This window comes from Petaurus breviceps, unplaced genomic scaffold, assembly GCF_028583685.1.
Source record: "Petaurus breviceps papuanus isolate PSGF00001 unplaced genomic scaffold, PetGlider_PUasm1.0 90769, whole genome shotgun sequence".
NCBI lineage: Eukaryota > Metazoa > Chordata > Mammalia > Diprotodontia > Petauridae > Petaurus > Petaurus breviceps.
This window is the reverse complement of record NW_027187341.1, coordinates 13,710,898-13,729,022: the sequence shown is the minus strand read 5'-3', so window position 1 is coordinate 13,729,022 and position 18,125 is coordinate 13,710,898. Positions and strand designations below refer to the sequence as shown.

Genomic DNA, 18,125 nt, shown 5'->3' with positions numbered 1-18,125 from the left:
CGTGGGGAACCCAGGTGGCACAGTGGATAGAGTGTTGGGCTTGGAGTCAGGAAGACTTATCTTTGTGTGTTCAGGTCTGGCCTCAGACACTTACCAGCTGTGTGACCCTGGACAAGTTACTTCACCATGTTAGGCCTCAGTTTCCTCATCTGCAAAATGAGCTGGAGAAGGAAATGACAAACCACTCCAGGATCTTTGCCAAGAAGGTAAAAAATGGGGCCATGAAGAATTGGACATGATTGAAAAATAACTAAACAGACTCGTGCTGCTTGCTGTAGGACCCAGGCAGTGGCCATGCCTATCACACAGCAGTCACCGTAGGTTGAGCAGGAAAAGCTCCTAGATAAAGCTATTCAATCTGTGAATGTTTAATCATTACAGATGAAATGATACCTAGACAGAATCAAGCTTATAGGTCCTCTGAAACATGCCTCTAATATGCTTGGTGAACTTCAAATATCTAGGTTATCACCAAAGAACTACTATGAACTTTATATGGCTATTTCTGATGAACTACCCTATTTGGAGGTCTACTTGACAGATTAATTTGCTGAAGGAAGGAAAGTAACAGATCCCTATGAACTTATACAGTATGCTGGAAATATTACTCCAAGACTCTATCTACTTATTATAGTGGGAGTTGTTTATGTCAAGTCATTTCTTCAGTCCAGAAAAGATATTTTGAATGATTTGGTAGAGATATGCCATGGTGTACAGGGTCCCTTAAGAGGTCTATTTCTTTGAAATTACCTTCTTCAATGTACAAGAAATATATTGCCAGATGGAGAGCTAACAGATGAAGAAACAATGGGAGCATCAGTGGTTCTATGGATTTTGCACTACTAAACATTTCAGAAATGCACCAGCTCTGAGTGCAAATGCATCATCAAGGACATAGCTGGGATAGAGAGAAACGAGAAAGGGAAAGACAAGAACTTAGAATCCTAGTGGAAACAAATTCTGTCCACCTCAGTCAGCTGGAAGGGGTGAACATGGAGGGATATATAGAGACAATTTTGACTGGTATCTTGGAATGAGTTGTGAATTGCACGGATGTCTTGGCCCAAGAGTATCTCATATCATTCAGGTCTTCCCTGATGAATTTTATCTACAGAGCCTGAACCCCTTCCTCAAGCCTGTGCTGAGTTACACCAAAATGTAAATGTGAAAAACATAATCATTGCTTTAATTGATAGATTAGCTTTATTTGCTAACCATGAAGGTGGACCTGGAATCCCAGAAGATATTAAACTTTTTGATATATTTTCACAGCAAGTGGCTACTGTAATATAGTCCAGACAAGACATGCCTTCAAAAGATATGGTGTCTTTCCAAGTGTCTCTCATTAACCTTGCCAAGACATGCTATCTAGATCGTGAGGGTTATATTGATATAGTGTTAGAAACAATGTCAGAAGTATTTAATAAGTTAAATCTTGAACACATAGCTACCAGCAGTGCAGTTTTAGAGGAGCTCATGAGGCTGTTGAAGATACCTGTTGACACCTATAACAACATCTTAACAGTCTTGAAGTTAAAATATTTTTATCCCCTTTTTGAGTATTTTGACCATGAGTCCAGAAAGAGTATGAGTTGTTACATACTTAGTAATGTCCTGGATTATAACACTGAAACTGTCTCACAAGACCAGGTGGATACAATCAGTGTTGATTCAAGACCACCCAGATCAACCTGTGGAAGACCTGGACCCTGAAGACTTTGCTGATGACCCTGATCAGAAATGACTGATTTAAACATGACATGGAAACATTTTGGAGCCAGTGGGAACCAACATATTCACTTTATATTCCCTCTCTTGGTATTTTCTGCATACCAACTGACTTTTGGCTACAAAGAAAATTCCAAAGTGGATTAGAAGTGAGAGAAAAAGTGCCAGATTTTTTTTCCTTTGAACATCAGACTATCAATGCCCTAATCAAAGCAGAATTGACAGCTGCCTCTATGACTTTTCCATCAAGACTCTAACTACTGGGGAAATGGGTTTTGAAAACCATGAAACAGTGACATATGAATTTATGTGCCAGGCATTTTCTCTGTATGAAGATGAAATCAGTGATTCTAAAGCCCAGCTGGCTGCCATCACCTTGATCATCAGAACATTTGAGAGGAATGGAGTGCTTCAGTGAAGACACCGGTGAACCCTTAAGGACTCAGTGCACCATGATGGCTTCCAAACTGCTTAAAAAGCCAGACAGGGTCAGGTTGTAAGCATGTGTGCCCATCTTTTCCAGACAAGAATGGAGAAAAGTTTCATGGAGGCAGGAAAATAATGGAATGCCTAAAGAAGGCTCTGAAGATAGCAAATCAGTGCATGGATCCCTCACTGCAGTTCAGCTTTTATAAAACTTCTGAGCAGATGTAACTATTTTTATGAAAAGGAAAATGATGCAGTGACAATTCACTATTTGAATCAACTTATCCAGAAGGTAAGAGAAGACCTTCCAGATCTTGAATCCAGTGAAGAAGCAGAACAGATTAACAAACATTTTCACAAAACCCTGGAGCATTTGCACTTGAGGAGAGAATCACCATAATCTGAGGTGCCAATCTACAAAGGTCTTGTCCTTTAAAGAGAAGAAATGCAGACACACTCTACTTCTTTCCATTTATGTGCAGTATTTTTAAAAATTATGCTAGATTATTTCTCCCATGCACACACATAGAAATACCAAGTTAGGTTACCTCTCTCTTATCTGTGATATATTTCATTCAGCACCTCTTGAACTGCACCTTCAGGACCCCAACAGATTAATTCACTTCACAAGTTGTTGTGCCAATGCAATTCCCTTAGGTTTATTAAGGGGCAGGGAAGAACTTCAAATTCCCATTACCATTACACAAGTATTCAAGTTGGGTCATCCAACAATCCAATCCGATCAGCATAATTAGCATGAGTGAATTGTTTTGTTTTTTTTATTCCTGATATTCAAATCTGTTCTTTCAACTTCTCTTTCTGTTTCTCTTCACTGTTTGTTGCTTCTATAATTTTGTTCATTCCTAGGGAGTACTAACCAGGAAGTAACTAGTGCTATCTGTTTTTGTGGTCTGTAGTACATCTTGATTTTTACAAGAGATCTGATTTGGGGGTGGGAGGGATTTTGTATGTTAAATTCAGTTTGAGCTTTTCTTTAATGTTTAATATTTCCCCTAAAACTAGAGTATATTAATCCATGTTTGAGAGTTTTAAATCACCATAGTTAAAACCAGAAGTTTCTATTTTGCATTTCTGGACATCTTTTAGGGGCCTATGCTCATCATTGGGCATATTTATAAAGGAAATTTTCTCCTAAATAGTATAGAAATAGAGAAATTGTAATCTATATTGTTTATGCATAACCATAGTTGTAAATTTAGGGGAAATGCATTATACAAGTATCATGATTTTGTACCAGTGAAACAATAAAATTGCTATAACAAAAAAAGAAAAATAACTAAACACAACTCAGATGTCAGAATTCTCAGCAATTCCTTACACACACACCTTATGGACTGAGATATGGTCCAGTTGATATGCAGTCTCTAACACAGTTTCTTGTTGACTTCAAGATTGTATAGTTTGGTGCATATATTCATAATATATTTGGTTAAATCAAGTACTATCCATATGAAATCATATTGAATGTGAACCAGAACGACAGTTCTTTTGTTCTTATTATTAATTTAAAGGTTATGACTGTAATGTCACAGTCATCACTTATATATAGTACATAATAATATTAGGAGCATATAAGATATGAGAAAATCTATAATGAATCAGACCCATAGGTCTATACCATCCAGCATTCTGTCCCTGACAGAGAAAGCAGTTAATGTGACAAAATACTTTTTCTGAAATCATCCTCAGAGGTTAGGGATGTACCTTTAAAAATTCATCATTAAAATAACCCATTTTTATGGGTACTTATGCTTATGAAGTTTAATCTATTATTGAAGAACCATCCTTTCTTCCCCCATCCCACCCTTCTTTATCAAGGTCAAAGTAAGGAAGCTCAGTATGTTGGGGCAAACCTCTTCCCACCCTGAAGAAATCTCTCTCCTGGGGAACTAAACCTTATTTTAATAATGATTCCCATGCAAGTAACTGACTATTTTGATAGAAACAGGGAGAGGGATAATTATCTGATTAGTAAATCCCTAACCTGGACTACCATTTCATGAGGGGCCCCAGCCATGCTCACTTCACTTGGAGCTCAGATCAAATCTCTGGACTTTTTCACTTCCTCAGTGGTCAACTTTCACTCGAATACCCTCGTGTGTGTGTGTGTGTGTGTGTGTGTGTGTGTGTGTGTGTGTGTGCGCACGCGCGTGCGTGCGTGCGTGCACACACGTGCATGCATTTTCCCTTTAGAATGTAAGCTCTTCGAGGTTAGGAACTATCTCATTTGTCATATTTGCATCTCCAGCATTTAGCACAATGCCTGGCACACAGCAAGCAATTAATAAATATCTTATTTATATAAAAGGACATGGACAAGAATTACACAGGATGCTCAGGAAATTGGTGGGGTCACAGATAAGTTTACATATTATCAAGGTAGGTCATTTTAAATTTTAATTCTTATCTTCCATAGAACCAGGGTCATTCGTGTTGTTTAGTCGTTTTCAGTCATGTCTGACTCTTTGTGACCCCATTTGGGGTTTTCTTGGAAAAGATAATGGAGTGGTTTGCCATTTCTTTCTCCAGTTCATTTAACAGATTAGGAAACTGAGGCAAACAGGGTTAAGTGACTTGTTCAGGGTCACACAACTAATTAGTGTCTAAGGCTGAATTTAAACTCACAAAGATGAATCTTCCTGACTCTAGGCTTAGTACTCCTAGCTTCCCTGGGGATAATTTATACACAATAAAAATAAATGATTTCTCAGAGTTACTCTTTAGGAAAAGTATGACTTGGACCTGATCCAGAACCGAGTTTCTTCAGTGAATGAATACTCCTCAGAATAGCTACAGGTAAACATAAACCAACAACACCCCTTCCAAGGAGCCCTTAGGAACACATACATGAGACATTTCTATCCAGGTCTGGACCAAAATGCGTATTTCAAATAAAGACATAGACCCTATCATACAACTGAACTTAAGGCAAGGAAGGGGTCAGAAGGGAGAGTTATATACTAACAGAGTGAATTCCAGCAGTGGAACACCATGAGATTTCCCTTTACCAAGAACCTGACCGCTGATATATTGGCAGACAGTGAGAAAAAAATCACCATTGATAGACTTGGCTTCGCTGCCGATCATTTTTTTAGGCCTCTGTGCAGAGATGTCAAACTCAAGTCCCTCAGAACTCCCAAGTGCTGCCCGAACCAGATTAAAATGTATTTGGGAATTGTTTAACAAACATAAAAATGAAGCACAACATAGATAATGTTAATTTATGTGGCCCATAAAGCTCTGTTTGTATTTGCATTTGGCGCTACTGCTTTAGCGAACTAGACATCTGATGATAAGTAACATTTTCCAACTCTGGGACTGTCTGTTCCTTCTCAGAAACCCACATATATAGACTTGTTAGCAGCTCTCATGGCAAACATATTTTTCACATATTTTTGGATTTACCTTATGTTCTTCTCCTCATGAACTGTATGTACATGGCTGAAACAACCTCATCAGATTATTTTTAAAACCCATGGAAGCATGCCTATTTGTGTTCCCAGAACTTAGCCCATCATGACCCAGAGTGACAGAGCTTGTCACTTCACTGACATAGCTTTGAGACCCCAAAGAAGAGCCCTGTGGAGATAAGTAAGACCTGTGTAGTCTCCAAGGTCACTTCCAACCCTAGGCTAGAAAGATTTAGAATATAATTGATCCCAGAACAGACCCCCATGGCACACCACTTTTGCTCCAGAAGGATATCCCATGAATGCTAACTAATTTTTGGCTTCAATTCTTAAGCCAATAGAAATGATGGGTAGTGATATAGGATAAGGACTGTACTTGCAAATCCATTAGTATAGAGAAATGTCAGGTGAGGAAACTCTTTCCAATAATGAAGTTCAGTTGTTTTTTTTTTTTAACTTGCAGTCTTAACTTCCTGGAGCACAAAAAAGTTAAGTGACTTGACTAAGGTCACATGGCCAGATGTATCAAAGACTATATTTGAACCACAGGTTTTCCCTGTCTCAAGGCCAGCTCCCTATCCTCTGTGCAGCACAGTTTCTCAAGTTACACTTTGAAATCCTGTGATATTACAATTATCATGTATCTCCTCCTCTTAACTAGGTGATCTTTCAGTTTTTGATAGATTAAAATTATCTTGCTGTGGTATGAGTGGCAAGTATAGCTAGACAGTTGGCCTTTTTTTTTTTTTTAATGTGAAGACCTTGCCATTTTTTTTTCATTTAGTGTTGACTTGAAATATATGAAACCATGGTTAAATAATGCTAATGAGATCATAGGATCCCAAATGAACGTTTTTGTCCAGGCTTATGTGGCCAATGCAAATTTTTCTTTTCTGTATTACATTGAATATAGATTAACCAGCCTAACACTTTGCCCAGTATGTAAATCCATGCTTTGTATCTTCACGCTCTTCAGCATGGATAATATTGGCATAAACTCAATCTGAAGTTGGCTTGCTGAATACAGCTTGACTGTGTTGAGGAATGTGGAAAGATCTATAATAAAAATCTAAGAGAGCCACCCATCCAATACCCAATAGGTACTCAGTAGCTGATAATGTTGTAGTAAAAATAGCCTTACTATTTACAGCGTGGGCTAGTGTATTGAAAAACACGGCAATGACTTGGGATACATATTTATATACTTTACTCTGGTTGAGTATGATTATATCATATCTCACATGTAGCAACATTTTTATATGAGGCCTTTCTAAATTTAAAGGGCGTTATGTGTGTGTATTAGTGTCATATCCCTAGCCTTGAAGTAGCAAAGCCTTAACGGATGTGAGTAGGAATCTTAGGCTATTTGATCAGATAGGCAATTTCCACTCAACCTGTAAAACAAATTTATCACAGACCTTCCCTTATCATAAGACTAAAACTAGACTCTGGGGCATCATAACAACTGTGACCTGAAGCACATGAAACCCTAGAAAGGGAACACACACTATTTATGTTCTTGATCCTCTTCCTTGAGAGAGCTAGCCAACCAACAGAATATAGCCCTAGACAGAAACAAAATGCCCGGAAACCCTAAGCCACCATAATAATCCCACTTCTCTGCTGCATGGAATCCTACTGGGTGGTAAATCTGTATTTTTTTCAAGAAAAAAGACTCCCCTTGAAGGGAGTCTTTCAAGCATAATCCATCAAAAGAAACCCCAGACCTATTACAACAGTTCATATTGTCTGCCTTCAGGTGATCTTAATTCTTCACAGGAGAGCAAAGACCTGGAATAGTATCACATTCATAGAATCACTGAAAAAAAGACCCTAGAATTCTAGGGGATTTGCTGTAGCACTTATAAATGGCAATGAGTACAAGAAAGAAATGGACTCAGAAGAGAATGTAGTGTATTGTGTTCTCAATGATTATATGTATATTCCCTCTGTCACTGTGATCAAGAAAGCAAGACATCAGCAAATATTTTTTATGTGCCTTCTGTGGGCTAGAGATACCGGGACAAAAATCAAACAATCCTGCCCTCAAGGAGTTTACATTCTTTCCAGCAAGAAATCATGTACACATATAGGTATACAAAATAAGTAAATAAATATGAGAAGGGTAAGTACTAATAGCAGTGGGGGAAGGAATCAGGAAAATCTATGCAGAAGGTAGTACTTGAGCTGGGAAGATCACAGACTATCTGTCGCATGTCATTCTATGCAATTCTTAGTCATGTTCTTGCCTAGACCCTTCACAATAGGTCTGCCCAGAGCCCAGAGCTCTTTCTTTAGGTGTTGTCATGTTTCATGAGTATCAATTCAGCCCTTGGTCTGTCCAGCTGCTATTTCTTATTCTTACAATATGATCAGCCCATTTTATTTTTCAGTCATACATTTCTTCAGTGCTGTCCCCTATTTTCTTTATGTGCACCAGTTGCTATCAGAAATATTTCGCACCCTACTTTGACCACCATGAATTTCTCCATTTTTGATTTCGTTGTTGTTTAGCCATTTTTCAGTTATTTCCAATTCTGTGTGATTCCATTTGGGGTTTTCTTTGCAAAGATACTGAAGTTTTGTCATTTTTTCCCCTCCTGCTCATTTTACAGATGAGGAAACTGAGGCAAACAAAGTTAAGTGACTTGCCCAAGGTCACATAGCTACTAAGCATCTGAGGCCAAATTTGAACTCAGGTCTTCATGACTCCAGGCCTGGTGCTCTATCAACTGTGCCACCTAGCTGCCCTATTGCATTGGAAAGCAATGTGATATTGATCCTATAGCTATAGGATTTCTCAAATGCAATCCAAACCCCTTTATTCCTGTTTAATTCTTTAATCAACCCCTAGAAATATAAACATGGTGATCACTGGAATTCTGAGAAATATGTTATTTCTCATAATTTGGCATTAGATGACTTGGTTGAATCAATAAAGACATCTTCCATATAATTTTTTCATGGGACAAGTTACTAAAATGCTCAAGTAGGTCATAACGTATTCTTCAAGGTTACAATGATAATCTGGTTGATATTACTGGAAGCTGTGTTATAAATTTCCAGCATGGCATGTTCAGTGGTGACCTGAAAGCTTCTTAGGAAAGAACCAGGTTCAAAACCACTAGAAATCATTCCATATGGTATTGAAATTATAAGAACAAACTCAATTACAGGATATTATCAACACATTTCTCAGCGTGTTCTCTGATGAACTGGAAACTTACAAGAGGAAGTCAATGTCATGTTATTTGGATTCAGATACACACTCATAGCCCGTGTTCCCAATCTTGTATTCATTGTTTCCATCTCTGTTCAAATAACCTTTGACACATCTGTAGTTTTCAGACATCCAGTCAGCTGTTTATAGTGCTGTCGTATCACATCTCTTAGGGTCCATCATCTTTACCACATATTCTCCCTGATATCTTTTCACACAGTATTTTCTTTCCAATACACCCACTACCCCTAACTCCCACTGGAATACCTCATTTTTCATACAGTTCCCCAGAGACGTTTTGGGTATAATTTTTTTTTTCCATTGCAATATGGGTGAATGCAGTCTTCTCTTCTTTCCAAAACATTTTTGACTCTTTTCTTTCTGAATACCCCTTACCCCAAATCTACTTACTTGACACATTTTTTCAATTGATCACTTTCTTGTATCCATCCCTTTGTCTCCACTCACACTAATACCATCCTAGTTCAAAGCCTTATCTCTTCAATGGATGATGGTGATCATTTCTTTACTTATCTTTCTGTCTTAAATCTCACTATTCTGAGTCATCCTTTGTATAACTGAGGGGGGGGGGAATTCTTCCTAATGCACAGGTTTTGATTTGATCAAAACCATTTAGTAACACCCTATTACTTCTAAGGTAAAATACAAAATCCTTGATCTCCCTTTTAAGAATTCTCGCAATCTGGCTCCAACCTGCCATATACTGTCTTTGTTTCATGTTATCTCCCTCCATGTGTTGAAGCCAAACCAAACCAAACTGTTTGTTGAACTTAGTATGCCATCTACTACTCTTTTGCATCTATGAAATCCATCTCCAATGCCTAGAATATACTTTCTCATTACTGCCTTTCAAGTCTTTCTCTGACTTCTAAGTTTAGCACATTTATCACTTTCTCCACAGACTTCTCAAACCTCCCCATATTAAAATGCTCTCTTTCAAATTTTCTTTTTTTTTCTTAAAAAAGCTTATTTTTATTTTTTCAATTAATAAACTTTTAAAAACTCCTCTTTCTACCTGCCCTCATTGATCAATTAATGTTTTTGATTAAAGCCTTTAATACTTAGTTTAATACTTAGTATTCATAGTATTCCAATAAAAGAAATTCTTCTGTTGGCCATGTCAGAAAATCTTTGTTTCTTTCTGCGTTTTGGTTTCACCTCTGTGTCAGGAGATAAGTGAAATGTCTCATTTATCATTTATACTTGTGACTTATCTTTGTATTGATGAGAGTTCTATATTTTTCTGAGTTGCTTTTCTTTATAATGTTATCATTATATAAATTGTTCTATTTCTGCTCACTTTTCTCTGCAGCACTTCATAGAGGTCTTCCCAGTTTCCTCTGAAATAGACCACTTCATCATTTCTTATGGCACAATGGCATTCCATTACTTTTATATAACACCATTTATTTAACCATTCTCCCATAGGAGAACACCTCCTTAGTTTCCACTATTTAGCTGCAATGAAAAGAGTTGCTATAAATATTATTGTACGTACATTTCCTTTTTATCTTTAATTTTTTTGAAGTACAAGCCTAGAGGTAGCATTGCTGGGTCAAAAGTTATATATAGTTTGCTAGCTCTCTCAGCATAGTTCCAAATTGCTTTCCAGAATGACAGCCAATCCACAATTCCGCCAGTAGTGTGCTGACATCCTGGTTTTCTCACAGCCCCTCCAACATTGATCATTTCACTGTTTCATCTTTTCCAGTCTGATAGGTGTGAAGTAGAACCTTAAATTTTCTTTAATTTGCATAACTATAATTATTAATGACTTAGAGCACCTTTTCATAAGATTGTTGATAGTGCAGATTTCTTTTGTTGAAAATTGCCTTTTCATATATTTTGATCATTTATCTGTTGGGAAATTACCTTTAGTCTTATAAATTTGAACCAGTTCCTTACATATCTTGGATATTAGACCTTTATCAGAGAAATGTTGGAAAGAATTTTTCCCAGTTATTTGTTTCCCATTAGATTTATTTGTGTGAAAACTTTTAAATTTTATAATAAGAAAATTGTCTGTTTTATCTTGTATAAAGCTCTATGACTTTAGTCATGAATTCTTTCCTCAATTAAGATAATTTATTCTTTGCTCCTCTAATTTGTTTATTATATGATTTTTACGTCTATGTCATATTGCATTTGGAATTTATCTTGGTGTATATTACGAGGTGTTCATCTAAGCCAGTTTTTCCCAGCAATTTTTGTCAAATTGTCAGTTCTCCCAGTAATTGGAGTCTTTTGGTTTATTAAGCACTATGCCACCATGTCTAATTTCTACCACCACCACCCCTTCTCTTTTTGTGTCTGTCTCTGTCTGTGTCTCTCTGTCTCTCTGTGTGTGTCTTTCTTTCTGTCTGTCTCTCCTCACTAGTATGGATCATTTAAATGATTACTGCTTTTTGGTAAAGTTTAAGATATGGTACTGATAGACCCTTTCCTTCCCACTTGTCTTCATTACTACCTTCGAGATTCTTGACCTTTCATTCTTCCATATGAATTTCACTATATTTTTCTAGGTCTATAAAATCTTCTTTTTCTACTGAATAAGTAAATTAATTTAAATAGCATTGTATTTTATTCTATGGGTTTGACTTATCCATGAGCAGTAAATGTTTTTCTAGTTATTTAGGTCTGTCTTTATTTCTTCAAAAATTTTTATAGTTAAATTTATGTAGTCCTTGGGAAAATCTTGGGAGAATACACTCCCTATTATTTTACAACTTCTGTAGTTATTTTGAATGAAATTTCTCTTTCTAGCTTTGCCTACTCTTTGTTGGTTATAAATAGAAATAATAATAATTCATGTGAATTTATCTTATATCTTGTAACTGCTTAAGTTATTTCAATTAATTTTTACTTGACCCTCTACAGTTTTCTAAATTCACCATTATGGAATCTGGGAAAAAAAATAATAATTTTGTTTCCTCTTTGCCTATACATATTACCTCAGTATCTTTTTCTGTTTTTTTTTTTTTTTTTGCTAAAGCTTGCATTTCTAGCATTATGGTAAATAGGAGTGATAATAATGCTTTTCCTTCCTTTTGCCTTAATCTTACTGGAAAAGGCCTTTAACTTTTCTTTATTTTACATAAAGTTTGCTCTTGGATCTTACTATATACTATATTTAGGAAAAGTCTATTCCTATGATTTCTAGAATTTTTAATAGAGAGTGTTGGACTTTGCCAAAAGCATTTCCAGTATCTATTGACAGAATTATATTTTTATTATTTATACTGTCAACATATTTTGTTATATTTTTATTCTTCTTTATGTTGATTCAATACTGCATTCATGATATAAGCCCAACCTCATTCTAGTATGTTGTTATTTGCTAATTTATGATTTTTTTTGTTCTGAAATTTTCTTTCTCTTATTTGTTCCTCCATGATTTAGTTTATCAATACCACATTTTGTATTATAGAGAGATTGGAAGGATATCTTTTTTTTTTCTTATTTTTGCAAATAATTTTTAGGTAGTATTGAAATTAATTGTTCTTTGAATTTCTTTCTTTTCTTTTTTTTTTCTTTTTGGAGGGGGAAGGTAGGGCAATTGGGGTTAAGTGACTTGCCCAAGGTCACATGGTTTTTGTGTGTTCTTTGAATTTCTGATAAAATTCAGCTGTAAATCTGTTTGGTCCTCGAGGCATTTTCCCCTACCTTGGGAATTCATTTATGACTTGTTCTATTTCTTTTTCTGATATCAAGTTATTTGGTCTATTTCTTCTTTGTTAATCTTTTATATTAAGTATTCATCTGTTTCCTCTCAGTTGCCAGTTTTGTTACCATATAATTGGGCAAAAGAGTTTTTAAAAATTTCCTTTACTTCCTAGAGTCTTCTGACTGTACTTTTCTTTTGCCTTCCTCAAATCCTACATTGTATTAATCTTATCTGTTTGCATATCATCCTCCTCCCTACCATCAATATAAACTCCTAAGGGCAGAGATTTGAAGAGGGAGAAGATTGCTTTAGTTATCCCCAGCACCCACTTTAGTGTTTTGCAATATGCGTGTATGCAAAAGATCCATAATCTCCTCTACATGGAGGATTCCTGGTGTGGAATATCCCTTCCTCATTTGAGCTGTTTCTTCTTAGTAGATAAGTACTAGGGTGTTGCTTCAGTAAAGCGAAGTGAATTTGCCCAGGGGGACACAACTACTAAGTTTCAGAGCCTTAATTTGAGCACAATCCTCCTGACTCCATCTATTATTTCACATTGTCTCTACATATGCCTTGCATGGTAGGACCTTAATTTGGAATGTGGAATTTAATTGGATCAGTATCCTGGTGCATATCACACTGTAGACATAGTAATGTAGATGAACATTTATACTTTGATCTTCATGAATATTTTCTTTATTGTTTGATATTATATGTGTGGTTGAAATTAATCCAAGTCACTTTGTTTCCATTCACTCTATCCATGATGTCTTCCTGCCTGATTTAGTGATGAAGGTACAAATATTCTGTTACCACCTCAGTTTACAAGCCCTCCAAATGAATTATTCCTCATGGTCAATGTTCATTTTTCATCCATTGTTTTGCTAAGTTTTTTTTTCCATCTCTTTCAACTCTAAATCTATGATCATGTTCAGCCACTATAGGATTTCACTTGACAGTTTACCTTTTGTTCAAAGGGAAAAATTGAAGAAAAGTTTCAGTAAGTAATCAAGCATTATGTCCTCAGACCAGTTCTACCTAACTGATGGCTCACACAGACTGCACTGGTGACAAAGCCTAATCTAAGGTGAGACTTTGTGGAGACTGCTGTTTACTTAAGCAACCTCCAGATCTGGTGTCTACAACTCAACAATTCTTTGATGTTCTTGCTAGAGGAAATGCCCTTGCAAAACTGACTTTGCCCAAGTTTATTGGTGGTTGATCATGTACTATATACCACTGTAGAAACTCAGTCACTTATTTTCAGGCATTCCAAGCTAAGTGCCTTTAGTTAGGAATCTCTATTGCACCTGAAATTTTCCAGGTGTTCATTAAGACTTCTTAATGAACTCTTGAGCATGGTGTCATATTTCAGTGATGTCCTAATCATGGAAACAACAAAAGATGAATATGCAAGCTCTTCATCATGTCAACTCATCAGATAATTGTGTGGTAAAAGAAATGTTTAATTGGAACTTTCAGGATCATGTATGTTGACTGCCATTATTTATCTCACTGTAAAACAAAGTTAAAGATTCCAGTCTTCCCGGGATTATTTGGTTTCTGCCCTTTATATCTTCTTCAAAGGCAACTCCTTTTAAGACATTCCAGCAGTATTCCATGGCATCAAACTCCCAAGTATGAAGGAGTTTTCTGGAATGTCAAGCTGTCATTAACTCCTGAGCCTGGACCACCATGTTCCAGTGATTATAAATCATGCTTTCTTTCCACATACTCATTTCCTGGTGCTGGTGGAACTATTCAGCTCAGTAGAATCAAGAGACCACTTTTTTATAACTCAAGAACAATGTTATCTTCTGAATAGGACCACAATCAAGTTAAATGAAGATGCCCTTGCTGTTGTCAGTGGGAGCCAAAATATTCCACTTTGCTCATGTCTGCACAGTTTGTACTGATACAAGTACCTTGTAGGAATTCTTTCCTTGGGATAATCCTACATGTTTAAGTATGCTACTCTCTATTCTGTACTTGAGGAGGGGCAATTTTACCTCATTCTTCTAACTTCAAACCTGATATTTGAATCATGTCACACATTCTGAGTAGTCTACCATTTCAGAATCCTGATTATTTTATGTCATTTCCACTGTAATCTGCAGGTTAGTAGACCTCTTTGGCTGATGAGATTACATAATTAACTATGTGAAGTCCTATATTCTTTGGAATCATAGAATTTTGAAATTGGATCTCAGAGCTTACACTGTATCTTATTTTGTACTTGGGGGTGGAAGAGAGAATTGACAAGAAATATATATCTTAAATGTTACTTTGTCTTTCCCACAAGACAGCCTTTCCTAGAAAATATGGTACCTGAACCATGTTGGATGCCTGCCATTGTAATTGAGGTCATAAGGTCTAGGGCAGAGATAGATCAACCATATTGACCAATCATGAAAGTGTCATTCACCCTCTGTCCCCTCCTGGTAATGTGATGAGAGCTGAACCCTTAGAATAAATATCTCATCTTAAAGTATCTTTGTTGAATTCTTTTACCTGCTATTATTGGTACTTTTAAAGGAAGGGAACTGTAATTCTTCTTGGACTTGTGCAAATGTTAAGGCGGTGTTTCCACCACTGCTTGTATTAACAGAGTCAGCCTTATGGAAAGTTAAATTGGGGTTGATTTTTTTAAATGTTAATTAAACAGAAAGGGTGTGTGTGTGTGTGTGTGTGTGTGTGTGTGTGTGTGTGTGTGTGTGTGTGTGTGTGTATGTGTGTGTGTGTGGGGGGGAGGTTCACATTTATATACTGAAGCACTAGTAGTACATTGTAGTGATAATACTCCTTTCTCTTTAGTATTTGATGCCTTATATCCAGCCAAGATACTGCAGAGATTTCCAGAGCTTTTGAAAGAATAAAGTTCAGTCATGTTGAAGAGTTGTCATCCCCTGTCCATCACTGCCCAACATGACAAAGCGTTTAGAAGCTGATTTTTCCCCCTATGTATAAAACCATGGCTAAAGTGATAAAATGAAGATCCATAACACCTGAACGTATAGTTTTCTCTCACAAGAATGCCTCTCAGCTGAAAAGCTCCTTGCAGTTTCTGTTTTAGGGCTTCTGATGGCAATAGCTTTACATTCCCGATTTTTCTTTCTCCCAGACTGATATTTCCCTGCTCTTTATCCCCATGTTAAATGTTTTTCTAGCTGGTTCTTTACTTTGTCCTGGAAGATTGTTGCCTTGCCTTGCCTTGCCTTTGGTTCTACCACACACATCAGCTATAATACTTAAATTTTCTCTTCCCAACTATTTTCAGTGTTGAAAGATAATTTGGGCATTTCCTAAGTGAATTCATCATTTGAGGCAACTCAGTCCCCCCTACAACATGCCTGGCAAGTGGTCTTCCAGTATTTCCTTGAAGATTTCCAATAGGGAAATTGAGTTAACTCAATTGTTAAAAAATTGTTAAAAGGTTTTCTGTTACTGTTTTTCTTAGTGGTGGTGGTTTCGGTAGTGTGTGTGTGTGTGTGCGTGTGCATGTGCATGCATGTGCATGTTCCTTTCACTAAATTCACGTCTCTGCATCTTCTGCCATTGTGCAGAGTTCTGCCCTGTGGGGCCAACTACCAATTAAGTACCTGTTATTATACTCCTTTTCCAAGTCTTCTTTTCTGACCATGGAATTTCCAAGAGGTTAGCACGGGAAAAATACAGTTGCTGTTCTATCCCAACTTGGCATCTGACCCGTGGCACGTGACTGCTTTGTACCTCAGTTTACCTAAATGTAAGATCCTATTGAGGAGTATGATATCTTGACCTGCTACTGCTAAGGATGGTGAAATTAAATGCACACTCACACACACACACACACTCACACACACTCACACTCACACACTCACACACACTCACACACACTCACACACACTCTCACACACACTCACACACACTCACACACACACACACTCACACACACTCACACACACACTCACTCTCACACAAACACTCTCTGACACACACTCACATACTCACACTCTCACACACTCACACACACTCACACACACTCTCACACTCACACTCACACACACTCACACACACACACTCACACACTCACACACACACTCACACACACTAGAACTGCTTAGACTTCTCTGCCTGGATTCCCCTACAGACCTCAATCCAACATGCTTAGCATATAGCCATCATTCAGGAAATGCCCTGCACACATAGTAGGTGCTAAAGACATCCAGATATAGGCTGTAATGATAGGATCCTAATACTAATTGATAATAGTAAGATCCTATGTTAAATGGGACTTTAGATATTATGTAGTCCAACCTCCTCATTTTTGTAAATGAGAAAACTAAGACCTCTATTATTTGCTCAAGTTCACATAGGTATTTAATAACGGAACTAGGATGCAAACCTAAGCCCTTAGGATTCATCCCTTCTTCCCTCTCTCCCCCATTTTCTTTCTGTTCCAGATATTCTCCTATTGTTATCAGACATAAGTCAGAGAGGATGCCTAGGTCATAGATTCTAACTCCTTTTCCCCTTGTTTCCTTCAGAACCATAGCCGTGTATAAAAATTTTGTCCCAGGGTGGCTAGGTGGTGCAATGAATAGAGCACCTGCCCTGGAGTCAGGAGGACCTGAGTTCAAATCCGGCCTCAGACACTTAACACTAATACTAGCCATGTGACCTTGGGCAAGTCACTTAACCCCAATTGCCCTCCAAAACAGCAAAAAAGAAATGAGAATTTCAAAATTTTGTCCCAAAGGGGCCTCAGGAATAGGTATGGATCACATAAGGATGAAGGTAACCGTTAAAAGGTTGTAGATAGAGCAGGAATATCAGCCAGGGAAAAGTGATCATGAATCCTAAATGCTCCAATGTGGTTACAGCTTCATGCAGAACTTTGAAAACAATCCTAAAGCTTTCCCTCCTCATTTGTTAAGATGTATGGGTTAGGGAGAGGAGGACCTAAGTCACAGACATTTAACAAGAAATGGAAATTAAAATGTTGAAAAGGGATTTTTAAACATAAAAAGTTTGTAAAAAACTTAATTTAAGAAATGATGGCTAGTGACTAGAATAAGATATAAAATCGGGAAATGAATAACAGAAACATAATTTTAAAGTCAAACATAAAATGCATAATTTCAAATGAAATCTCTTTTGCAACATTTTAAAAATGTTGGACTTAGACAAATATCTTTGGGTCATTCATTCATTCTTTTTTTTTATTTTAACTAGGATTGAAGTCTCTCAGTATTCCATATTCCTTCACTGAAGTGGAAAGCACCATTACACAGATTCATGATATTGAATCACATTCAACTCAAATATCTAATTTAGTTTTAAATGGCAATTTGTTAGTTAAATATTTTTCTTTACTTTCTTGCTCAGAGAAATTAGCGACTACGATTGTCCAAGAGGCTGCCAAAATTGCCAGTAAAATCATGGGATCTCAAAGTTGAATGGACCTTAGGCAGGGGGGAGTCTAGTCCAGCTCAACCCACATCTAAAAAACAGTCCCCCCTATAATATGCCTGGCAAGAGGTCCTTCAGTATTTCCTTGAAGATTTCCAATAGGGAAGTTGAGATAGCATCCTCCCCCTCCTCCTCCTCCCCCCCCCCCCCCCCCCGCCCCCCCCCCCCCCCCCCCCCCCCCCCC

The 18,125-nt window shown here is 37.1% G+C and overlaps 1 protein-coding gene and 1 pseudogene across 8 annotated transcripts in view; both read left to right on the top strand.

The window, feature by feature from the left end:
* Positions 1 to 18,125, top strand: part of ENOX1 (ecto-NOX disulfide-thiol exchanger 1) — a 726,395-nt gene that overhangs the window by 484,900 nt on the left and 223,370 nt on the right. The window lies entirely within an intron of this gene.
* Positions 258 to 5,960, top strand: LOC138146759 (vacuolar protein sorting-associated protein 35 pseudogene; annotated as a pseudogene).